General features: G+C 35.0%; 1 protein-coding gene across 4 annotated transcripts in view; it reads right to left on the reverse strand.

Annotated features, from left to right (window-relative positions):
* LOC107039837 (multidrug resistance protein homolog 49) overlaps positions 1-9,790 on the reverse strand; it is a 67,280-nt gene extending 57,490 nt beyond the window's left edge. For 3 of the 4 annotated variants that reach the window (XM_015259666.1, XM_015259673.1, XM_015259664.1), the window contains exons 1-4: positions 9,442-9,790; positions 2,392-2,493; positions 332-450; positions 14-188 (exon numbers count right to left, since the gene is read on the reverse strand). The gene's annotated coding sequence lies outside the window, so the exon portion shown is untranslated. Of the gene's footprint in view, positions 1-13; positions 189-331; positions 451-2,391; positions 2,494-3,699; positions 3,717-9,441 lie in introns of those variants that run through there. The other variant, XM_015259665.1, reaches the window with a different exon arrangement.
* Positions 9,791-12,487: the final 2,697 nt, after the last annotated feature.

Here is a 12,487-nt window from a genome sequence, read left to right on the forward strand (position 1 = left end):
TTTTTATTCTGACCTTCTGTTATAATAAAGAGGGCATTTGGTAAATGAAAACATCAATCACGTTTCAATCACAATGGATCAATGGATGGGATCCATTAAGAGCTTTCTTCAACCTCTTTCAATGGATAGATCCGTCGCAGCTTTATTGAGCGTTCTTCTTAAAAATCCTTCTTTCATTGAACTATAAACTGGAAAATTATGATGGGTTGAAGGGTTCGAATGGAGATAATTAGCTAATGCATTTTTTCCTTGGGAATTTTTCCAGGTTGTTAATTCTGGGGAGGAGTCGGCTCGTTAGGGAGGTAAATACTGATGGCTTTTGCCTACTTACATGGTTCTTCCGAATATTTAAATTTTACGTAATGACTTTTCTCTTATATTAATCATTTTGTTGTTTGTGTTGCCGATAAACCGCCTCTGCTTCACCATATGACCTCCTGTCAATCTAGCCTGGATAATCGAAAATATAAATAAAGTGAGAGAGGAGTCAATGGGTGAAAGGGTAGATTCGAGAGGATTTATTGAAATTTGACGATATCCAATTTGTTTGGCCATTTTTACAGGAGATGTTGCGATAATTTTATGATTTACACTTTGATGAAAGAAATTTGATTCTCAATTTTAGATTGTTAGGAAACATTTGACAAATTGGATTTAAAAAATTGTGAAATTTTCTTGATGAAGAAATGAATTTTACGAAAGTTTGCACTATTTCTAATATTTGTTCACAAGAAGAGAATGTTTAAAAAAATGGATTCTTTCTAAAATGTAATTTGAAAAACATTGTCAATTGTTTTTTTTCAGATAATTATCAGGCTATTTAATTAAAAAAATTTGATGATTGAGAATCCTCATATTTATTCTGAACCTTGGACATTTTTAATTGCAAGTCACGGGCTAATTATTACAAAAGTGTAGATTCGGAAATTTAAAGATATCCAATTTGTCTCGCAACTTGTTTTTTTTTTATTCCAGCGGAATTGAACTTTAGATTACTGAACATTTTGCAATAATTTTATCATTTACACTTTGATGCATAAAAAATTAGTGGTCAATGAATTTTACGACAGTTTGAACAATTTCCAATATTTATCCACAAGAAGAGAATGTTTAAAAAATTGGATTCTTTCCAAAATGTAATTCGAAAAACATTGTCAATTGTTTATATATGTTTTCAGATAATTATCAGGCTGTTTGATTAAAAAATTTGATAATTGAGAATCCTCACATTTATTCTGAACCTTTACTTGGATATTTTTAATTGCCAGTCACGTGCTAATTATTATAAAAGTGTAGATTCGTGAAATTTGAAGATATCCAATTTGTCTCGCAATTTGTTTTTTTTTATTCCAGCGGAATTGAACTTTAGATTACTGAACATTTTGCAATAATTTTATCATTTACACTTTGATGCAAGAAATTTGATTGTCAATGTTAGATTATTAGGAAATATTTGACAAATTGATTTAAAAAATTGAGAAGCTTTCTTAGTACAAAAATTCTCAATTTTTATAGATTATGATCATAAGTCATAAGAAATTTATAATCAATTAATTTTTCTCCCTGGAATCATCTTTATGAAGAAATGAATTTTACGAAAGTTTAAACCATTTTCAATATTCATCATTTTCAACATTTATTTATCCACAAGAACAGAATATTAAAAAAAAGTAATTATTCCTAAAATATAATTTCAATAACACTGCTAATTGTCTGCGTATTGTTTCCGATAATTTTCAGGCTATTTAATTTAAAAAACTTCATGATTGAAAATCCCCATGCGAATTATAAACGATGTGATGTGCTGTGGAATCAATGGAAAAACTCGTAGATTCGTGAGGATTTATAAAAATTGAAAGATATCCAAAGTACATCACAGTTATTCTAATCAGTATCCACTATCATCACTAATTCCCGATGAATTCCCAAAAATCAGTTAAAAAAATGTTCCTGAAAACAAAAAAATTGTTTTCCCGTGATTCTAAACCCAAACATTCGCAAAATTTCCAAATTACCAGCCAAAGTTACTAAACCCCTTCCAATCCTTTTGATCCAATAAAATTTATTCTCGGTGTAATGGAGGGTATCATAGCCTAGTAAATTGTAAAGTGTTTGTAGGGTCAACAGCATCGGTCACGGCTGAGAATAAAAGACGGCGTTACAAATGTCACTCCTCACTCGTGGGTGTCCCTGGTGCTTATTGATCTTAATTTCCTTTTATCATGTCAAATGAATTGCGTGTAGCTGACAGGACACAAAATTAACACGCGTGCCAATGATCATGAGTTAAAATTGGAATAATTCACCGACTGAATAACCGCGTGCAAATTACAGCATTTCATTGCGCTTCTGTAGGTTGAAATATCCGTAAATATGTGAAATTGTACTTACACTCATCGGATACAGGCTGCTGGATTGCGTCTGCCGCTCTAAAATTTCGTTGGCCAGCTAGCCAACAATTACGGTAGCCATGCACAAATTAGGTCTCAAGATCTACAACCAAAATAATGAGAAAACTCCCATTATTATTCGATTAAATCATAGGAAAGTAAGTGTGAGTGGGGAGGGACAGATCTATTTATGTAATAGAGAAAAAAAAACCCAGAGGAGGTTCTCTTCATGCATCTTTCTACTACAACACCCACGCATTAGCTTTAGATAGAAAAATAGATCCCTTATTCATAGAGCTATTCTCCTATGAGTTTCAGGATTAAAATACCTTGGGTTGAGATGCTATTATCAACATCATTACGACATTACATGAATAAATCGAGAATTTATTCACATTCGAGGTGATGAATTACGCAGAGTCTATTCTGGTAAAATGTCAGATGTTTTTGACGAATAATATGACACATTTGACGTCTGATCTATCCGGGAGGAGAAATCAATCGGTTTCTGATGAAGAAAACTTATAAACCGACAGAAATTGAAAGGAGGAACTGCATATTTTGAAATTTCAAGTTTAAAATATTTTATGTTATTATTCCCTTCTTTGATAAATGAGGCGACTCGATTTTTTTCACTCAACAGATGTGCTTTCATGAAACTTAGTAAAAACTTGAAAAAACATTTTGGCCCCCCCACCGGGAATCGAAACCGAGTCGTCCGCATACCAACCCCGCGCTCTAACCACACAGCTATCGCCGTCGGTTAATATAGTATAATCTATTGCAGTATTTTTTGCATAGTATAAGTTTGCAAGATAGATAGATTCTGCGATTGAAAATGTTTCACCAATTTGTTCCAAAGAAACTGATTAAAATTTCCGAAAGGCCAACACACTCCCCAATCATTAAAATTCAGGAGCAATCTTCAACAGATGATTCACATCTCTGAGATTGAAAAATCTGTACAAAACGACCAAATGCCCCAAACAGAATTTCCCCAAACAGTCCTGATATTCAACAGTTTCAGAATGGAATTGTCACTAAAAACGCTCACTCCAGCCCATCCATCCCCGATAAATAAATTAAAAAATAACAACACGAAAATCAATACGTGACCCATTGATGAGCCACAGCGCTTGCACAAACCGCGGTAATATCACTAGGCCATTTTTCCAAACAAAAAAAACTTAAAAAAGAGGTTTGCACGAGCGTTGAACGTTGTACTACAAAATGCCCACAAACTTTTATTATTAATTAGAGAGCGGTTAACGAGTCAGCGATAACGGAAAGTTACTGAGCATTGACGTACAATGGGATTGGCCAAACGGCAGTCGATTAATTTGCAAAATCGATCGGTGCTTTCTCAGAACGAAGAGCACAAGTGAATGAGGAAAAATAAACCGCATTGTAGGAGTGTTATGTAGCCGTGCATTTTGTGCAGTGTTGCCGGTTCATTATCCGTTGAGTGGCATCCACTTGGATGGAATTTTTTTACTAATTTTAGTTAAGGGAAAACGGAACCCCTGCGTTTATATGAATCTTTAGAATTGTGTTTTCTCCTCCAATAATTATTTTTTATTCGCTAAACTACTTCATTGACTCAACAATGCGATAATCGAATGGATAAAGCAATTTCATAGATAGAAATTAATAATTGTGGGAGAAAACACAATTCTAAGATTTGATGTAGACAAAGGGGATCCGTCTCCCCTTAAGGATACCCAAATAGTTCGGACATTTTTTTCCAGAATTACCGAGGACTAGGAACGGAAATAAACAATGGCCACGCCCAGAAAAATGGTTTATTTGAAGTCAATAACTTTTGTTTCAATAAAATAAGTTCTCTTTCTGTTGGTTGCACTAAGCCCTGTTATCCAAATGAATCATCAGAATGAATTCATGTCTGATGTAAATTTATTCGGCAGTTAGAGAATTTTAGGAATTAGTCGTAGAGTGCTTTCATTCAGACACAGTGTAATCTCGATTAAAATTTTAGGAAATCTTAATAAAACATGAAATATTACATTGATTTTCTGTTCGAATGACCTGCAAATCAATAAACTACTTGATTTTTCAGTTCAGTTATTTCGTGAAAATTCAAAAAAATCAGGAAAATTCAGGGAAAATTGAAAAGTCATATCATTTCATGCCTAAATATTCGTGTTCCCTTGAAAATTCACTAAACTTGTGAAATTTCCGTCTCATTCACACGGAAAAATGATGAATTTCCTTGAATTTTTCCTAAAACTTGAAATTTTATGACCATTCCTCTAAACATTCCATCCTCAGTTAAATATCGGAATAAATAATAATAATCTGTCGATCAATTTTGATCAAAAGTTCATCGAAGGTATTTCACCAAAAAACGTGGTGTATCGATGTATCACCATTATGTGCCAATAATACCCCTAATTATGAAGTATTTAGTCAATATTCACCACCGAATGGCTAAATTAAAGCACTCTATGACGAATTCCCTGACAGGAAATGAGAAAGGCCCAGAGAATTCAGAATTTCGTGGAAAAATCAAAGAGAACTATAAATTTCCCGTTCTATTTTCCTCTGAAAATAAATAGAAAACCTGAAAATTTCGGTCAATATATTCTTGAATTCTCAGGACAGTGACACTGAATGCGATTTAGGAGGAAAAAAATCATAAAATTTCAGATTTTGAATATTCATATTAGATTGGAAATTCAAATAAATCAAGGAATTCTCGTCTTTATGCTGCTTAATTCTGAAATTTTACTGAAACCTCAGCGAAACCTAAAATTTCATGATTTTCTCCCCCTAAATTGCAATCAGTGTCATTGTCCTGAAAATTAATACCCAACTGTCCATGAGATTTCATTTTTTTCTAACAATGTACTTAAAATTCCATTGACTTTGTCCCTTAATTCGAATTCAAGGTCTTTTCTCGAAAAATTCAGCCAAATTTTTTTAAGACTGCAGCTTTGATTGGCTATCATTCGCCAGCAAAATTCAGGGTGACCACCACCTCATTGCATACAAAACTATCGGCAGTTATCCCCGGCAATTCATTGTGGAAATTTCCATCAATACCATTTTTATGTCCGTTCTCGAGCATTCTGAGGGGAAATTCCCGAGATCATTCTTTCTGAAACCGCACGGACGTGGCCAATTCGTATACAACAACTCTACACATCACCCCAGCACTTGGGGTGAACGGATAAATGGTAATGCATATATCTCGGGGGTTAGAAGACTGGGTGAGTGTAACTGAAGCGTAACTACCACTACCAGTCTTGAGGTTGATTGGAACTTGTGGAGGTAGAACCGAGAATATCGATTTTTTGTTTTATAACACCTGTAAACGATTCTGCGACGTCAGACAGCGAGACATTAGACGAAGTCTGCTGAATACATAAATGACTGACCTAGGTAGATGTACTATCTACTCTGTCGTGAAGTATTGCAGTGCAGTTTGTCTAGCGATTGCAGGAAATTCAAGTTTTATTTCTTTATCGATCGACTCAATTGGAAAATTTTAAATTGTATGGGGAAAAATTGAAATGTTGATAGAAATTATGAGTAGGAAAACATTCCACACTGTTGAAAAAATTTGATTGAATTTTCCGGGGAAAGACCTTGAATTCCATTGACTTTTTCCCTTTAGATCGAATTCAAGGTCTGAATTCGATTGCCTTTTCAGGGAGTTCCTTTAGAATTCTTGGAATTCCAGGAATTTTCACCGAAACATTAAACTGAAATCTACAGTTCCCACATATTTTTCCATGAAATTATGAATTTTCAATTACAAAATTCCTTGAAATATCAGTGGAAGTGTTATTTGTTAAAAATTTACTCCACCATTTCACTCCACGTGCCCCTAGGGATCTTTATAACAAATGAGAAGACGTGAACAACTGAAAAATCAGTGACAAAACACAAATAATTCCTTTTAAAAAATGAAGACAATATTTCCTCGTCACAAATTCGTCCTAAAATCCCTCAATTTTTCAATGTGTTCTTCGAAACAAAAACGCACGATGTTGACCCATAGCTCGCGACTGTTGGCTACAGGCAAATTAGTTTTTTTCCGAGTTATTAATACGATTGTCAACGCCCAGGCAAGTTCAAGGTCGGTAATACAACGGCCACAGGGTGTCGCCTCACTTCACGCGGTTTCCCTCTTTCCGCATCATAATTCAAACTCCAGTAATCGATGTATTGACTCATCAATTGAATAATCGAGTGAATGGAGAAACAGGGGAGGAGTATTTTTTAGTCTCCATGGGTGGGACGATTGATTGCAATTAATATTTATATCAAAATTACAGCTGAAATGAGGGAAACGAAAAAGTTGAGGAAAATAGAGTCGGGGCCCGCGGCAGTTTCGCCGGCCCTGTCCCACGTTTTTGATCCGAATGCCCCCCGGAATTGGCCATTGTTATTAATTAATTAATTAATTGATCCGTGAATACGAAAGGGGAAATGGAGGAATTTTGAATTTATAGTTTCACTGCGTTTCTATTATCCTGTGTAAACTCGGCAGTGGTTCAGACCACTCGGTGGTACTGCGGGCATAAGTGCAGCATAAATATAGACTGTTTCATAAGACTGCGTGAATGGGTTGTGTAGTGCGAGATGTCATAGCACCATGGTCATTTACCAAGAAGTTACATTAACTCGCGTCTGTTAGATATGATCAGGCGAGAACAATTAAGAGATGGATGAAAAATTATGAGAGTGTTGTTCTTGAAATTGTTGTGGATAAGTCATAGTCAAGAACAACATTCCCATAATTTTGCTTCTATTTCTTAAGTTTGCTTAACAAAAAAGTGGAAAAAAAATCGAGAATATGTTGATGACCTGAATTTTCTCAATTTTTACTGGATAATTGAAGTAAAATGATACGCTGTTAGAAATCTTTTGAAATTTCACGGAAAATATGGGAGTAATTCTTATGAGAGGGACATTGAATCTGATTTAGGGGAAAAATGATTATGAAATTTCAAATTTTAGGTAGGATTCAAGGTAATTCACGAGTTTTAGTCGGAGTGAGACGGAAATTTCATAACTTGATTGAAGTTCCAATGGAACATGATTATTTAGAAATAAAATGACATGAATTTTCAATTTTTCTCTGAATTTTCCCGATTTTCCCGAATTGTCACGGAATAATTGAACCGAAAAATCAAGTATTTTAGTGATTTTTAAATCATTCCAACAGAAAATCAATGGAATGTTTGATTTTTCAATGATAAGATTTCCTGAAATTTCAGTGGAAATTAAACAGGACAAAAATTTTCGAGATTTAATATGGAAAATTCAAACGAGAATTTTTAACAGCGTAATTTCCATTAATTTACTCATCAAATCATAAGAAAAATGAATGGAATCGAATTATTCCAGGCCGAATTTTCCTGAAAGTTCAGTGTAAATGAATTTACTACTTTAGTTTTAATGTAAAAAATGGAAAAAAATAGATTTCTTTTTTTTTCATTTATGGAATATTTAAAAGCGTCTTCACGCTGCAATCGTAGCTTTTTGAAAAACTTGATTCTATGCATTTTTTAAACTTTTTTCTCTGAAAAAAATTGTGAAATTTCATTTCACAGGAGAGAAAATAGCCAAAGTACTTGGATATCCGTGAAGTAAGTCTTTTTTCGATTTTTTGCATCATTTGTCTCATTATATTTTGAATAAATGGTTCGAAAAATCTGAAAAATTCCTCAATGATTATGCTGTAGTTGAATATTACTATTTTTTTCAATTTTTCACCTCAGCCATTTGTGAGAAAAAATTCCAAAAATTGAAAAACTAAAAATTTTGGAAAAACTCATTTAGTTACACTTATACATATTATATACGTGTAAACGAAAATTTGAATCAATCAGTTGAGAATTGTGTCATGTGGACACTTGAAGATTTTACTCCTCTAAAACCCCTCTCTGATCAATAAAAAAATCAAAACCTAATCTTTCATCATTATCTCATATTAAACCTGAAGTAGTAAAAGTAACAAGACGACAGACGCAGGCCCCAGCGTTTCCGAGCTTTCCGTATTCTCCATTCGCAAAAATTCTCTTGTGAGTGCATGAAAAAAAAACTATATAAATAGTCATTCGCAAAAATAGTAAATTCCTGACTCAAACTTAATTTTGTTTCTGCCATAAAAAAAATCCCTGCTTCAACGAAATGTTTTGCCTTAAACGCGCGATTACTCACTCCCGCGTAGTCCGCAACATTCCAATAATGATGCGGCAAATAATTAGGTCTGGTTCACCATCAATAATCAATGGCGTCAAATTGACACACTTTAGGCTTGAGGCCTTCGATCGCTTTTTATCGCAAATTCAACAAAAGTGACGCACTGCAGACACTCCAGTCGCAGAGTGTTATCAGTGTTGGTGGTATTGGTACCGTAACAAGTTCAACCCACCGTTGAACACTGGATCCCCGAGCGTGTCGCATGGTTGTCCCGGGTAACAATATAACAAAAAAAAGAACGGCCCCGTGGAAAAAAAAAACCCGCCAGTGAGCAGAAAAAAAATGAAAACTCCTTTTAATCCCACACAAACTGAAATTGAATCAGTCCTCATCTCGCATGATTTCACGTGCATTCGTGGTCACAGTTGAAAAATGTACAACACGACTGCTGCATACCGAAGGAGTTGGGAATCCCAGGCGTCAAGTTTAAATCACAAAAGTTACGGAACTTCATTCGCGACTCAAAATAAGAATCCCAGCGAAATACTAATGTACACCACAAATGATAACAGTGAAAACTCGTAACAAATCCCAGCCAAAGTCTACATCTCATTCCGCAATTGAAAGGCGAAAAATGGGAAAACTCGAGTCTCGATGAACTCCACCCACAGTCAGGACCCGAGTTATCCGACCAGAGAGGTCCGCGAATGTTCCAGAAATAACCGCAGATGCGTCACTAGATGATCCATATGCGCTAGAGCCTATTTTCAAATTCCAGCTAGAAACATATTTCTCCCAAATCGCCCTCATTCAGCATTTTATTTCCAATCTATTGCCGATGACGGGGAATAAAGTGAAAAAAAAAGTGAGCAGTTACCTCTTTTTTCCAATGGAGTGGCAGAACGATATTGATTATATTGTATGCTCTGCCGAATGAAACTGTCCTTTGCCGTCAGTAAAGAGAGAAATGAACGGCCGAGGGGCAGAGCGGAAAAACTCAAGGAAATCAGCGACTTCTTTATTTCTTTGCAATCTCCCCTTTGTGCCTAACCTCACCACAATAACAACGATAGCCTAGATATTTTACTCCAATTCTTTCTTCCAGTCCTTGTGGCTCGAAACAGAGTGAAAAGATGGGCCCTTGTGTTTACGGCCTGTAATACTTTGGATCACTGAGTTGACAATACCACCTGGGGCTTGTCGACGTCTCACCGACAGAAGGCCGATTTACACTGGTCCCCTTTTCTAACTGGAGGCTCTATGTATACCGGCGTGCAGAAGGCCTAACCGAGAGACACAGCCAATGTTAATGTGTATTGGTTATCGTGTGTGAAACGGAGCATTTTAGTCCAGGCACGCGATTCAAAATTACTTTCACTGTGTTGGTGTATTCGCTTGTGTACAAAGGCGCTGAGTGCCAGTGGGAGGGAGCTTTGAGATCTGACAATAAGAGTTCCTGCAGCAACTTGCAAGATGAATGGAAAGAATATTTCAAAAGTTTGGAATTTTTTGGGGTGAGGGACTCCTTTCTTCTGGGGGTGGATGTCTTCGGGGGTGGATGTGGGATTAATGCGGAATTGATGAAGTATCGGCTTGATTAATGAGTTTAATAAAGATTGAGGGAAGAGGGAGACTTTTCAGTTGGCTTTACTTGACGCTCATGACATGAAGTGTCAAGTGAAGTTTCCACATGAGCAGTTGAGAGTTATATAAAATCCGCGCATGGGATCATTGCGTAACGCTCGTTTAACTTTTTTCTCGCTTCGGCTAACGGGCAGTTTGCTAGTTCTGTTTAAAATTTTCTTCGGAATTTTATGGGCCGAATCCCGGAAATTTTTATCGTATTCGATTTCCGAGGAAATTTCAGGAAATGTTGGCATTGAGAAGCCAAATGGTTCGTTGATTTTTTGGGCGAAAGATCTGAAAATCAATAAAACACTTGATTTTTCAGAGAAAATTCATAAAAACCAGGAAAATGATTCACTCCCTTCTTAATCTGAAAAATATTACAAATGCATTAAAAATTGTTCGATAACAAAAACTATTATGAATAAAATCTATATGAAATTGGACAAAAGTTCCTTCAATAAAAAACTATTGAGGATTTAAATTACAATTGTAACCAAAATTTCACTCCAGCACTTAGATTTTGATTCTTCACTATCAAAATTAATGAAATAAAAATGAATAAAAATTTAGAGAAAATGGGAATTTTATGTCATTTTGTGTTTGAAAATTCAGTCAAGTTGCTGAAAACTCATGGTTTCCTTGTTTGGCTTCCAAGTTTCCCTTTCCATGGTTTTCCCCTTAATTTGATTCAATGTCACTTCCATGAGAATTACTATCATATTTTCCATGAAATTTCCAAAAAAATTCTAACAGTAATTGTTGGGGAAGATGTCGATTCTTGCCATGGTCTGGGCAGAGTGGAATGCCTATATATACAGACATTGGTAAAACAGTTTTGCTCTTGGCGGGTGGTGCGTGTATCGCGAAAGTTTGGGAGAAAAATCGATGGGAGTATTCGAACTTCAAGACGGGAGTTTTGGCAACCTCTGTACAGTCGAGCATTGAGCAATAGGTTCAAGGCTGGAGGGGATAGAGTGATTGGACATAGGCGTCATACTTATTACGGACGGCGTGATTTATTTCCCGGGGAAATATTTCGGAAAGGTTTCTGAGCGATTGCCCTGCAGAATTTTTCACAGCATTGTTCCTCCATTAAAAAATTCAAGCAAAGAAATTTTGCAAATTTAAGTTGAAGAAATTCTACAGAAATAATGGCAATGGAACGAAGTTAATACACCGAGAGAAATGGTTTGACTGTAACCAACTTTATTCAAACTCAAATGAATGGGTTTTTTGAGGAGAAAGGAATATTTCATTAAATGTTTCAACTTTTTCCATTTATTTCCTAAAATTCGTTTACATTACGGAGAAAATTAACTCTAATAATAAACTATATGTTCCGCGTGAGAATATTTGATGAAGGGGAACAAATTTACTTGAGGGAAATCATTAACTTGATAGAAGGAAATTTAACGTCTTGCACTAAAATTAAATTTTTATCGTGATTGTCAGAAATATCCCTAGAAGAATTCGAACTGTTAGCAGGAAAAAATATAATATTGTAACACAATCATTTGGTCTGGGAGAAATCCATAGATTTATATCATAGAAAGAACACATTGAAGAGGAAAGAATATTTTTTTCCAAAAAAAAATTTTCCCCTCGAAATTATTTAGTTTAGCGAATAACACGTATAATTTTTCGGCAGAACTAATTTTTTCTTTCAGTGCATCAATAATCATGCATATTTAACAAGCATTTAATCCGAATAAAGAATAATAAATATTTCAGTAGCGAAGTGGTAAAACGGTTTAAGTGGAATTATCTCCCAGTTAAGTTTTTGAAGAATATTTCCAAATCTAAGAGAGATAGCGACATTTTCATAATTATATTTATTGTAGCTCGCAATCGGCTCTACAAAAAAGGTTATGATAAAAATTCTGCTATCTTCCTTAGATTTCAAGATATTCATTGAAAACTGGCCAGTAGTCGAAATTGACTTGAACCGTTTTACCACTTCGCTATTGAATTAACAATTTTTTTATTTGTAAATAATTAACAATAACTACTCATTTAATTTAATTGAAATATTTTCTTGGTCCAAGTAGAGACTTTATGAATTAGAATTTATGTCTTTGTTTACTTGACGAGAAGAACGAATTCATTAACGTGTCATAATCCTTCATTTGGATCTAATGAATTGCTTATTCCATTCAAATTACTCCGCAGGAAGATCAAAATCTATTGATTTCTTTATACAATAGTTTCTATGGATCATTTCTTTTCTTAAACACGTGCGCAACCGCTGCAATTTCAGTGGAAAGACACTGGACTTTTCTACTGAATGCGCGGGG

This window comes from Diachasma alloeum, unplaced genomic scaffold, assembly GCF_001412515.2.
Source record: "Diachasma alloeum isolate Michigan unplaced genomic scaffold, Dall2.0 Dall_scaffold_00308, whole genome shotgun sequence".
NCBI classification, from domain to species: Eukaryota; Metazoa; Arthropoda; class Insecta; order Hymenoptera; family Braconidae; genus Diachasma; species Diachasma alloeum.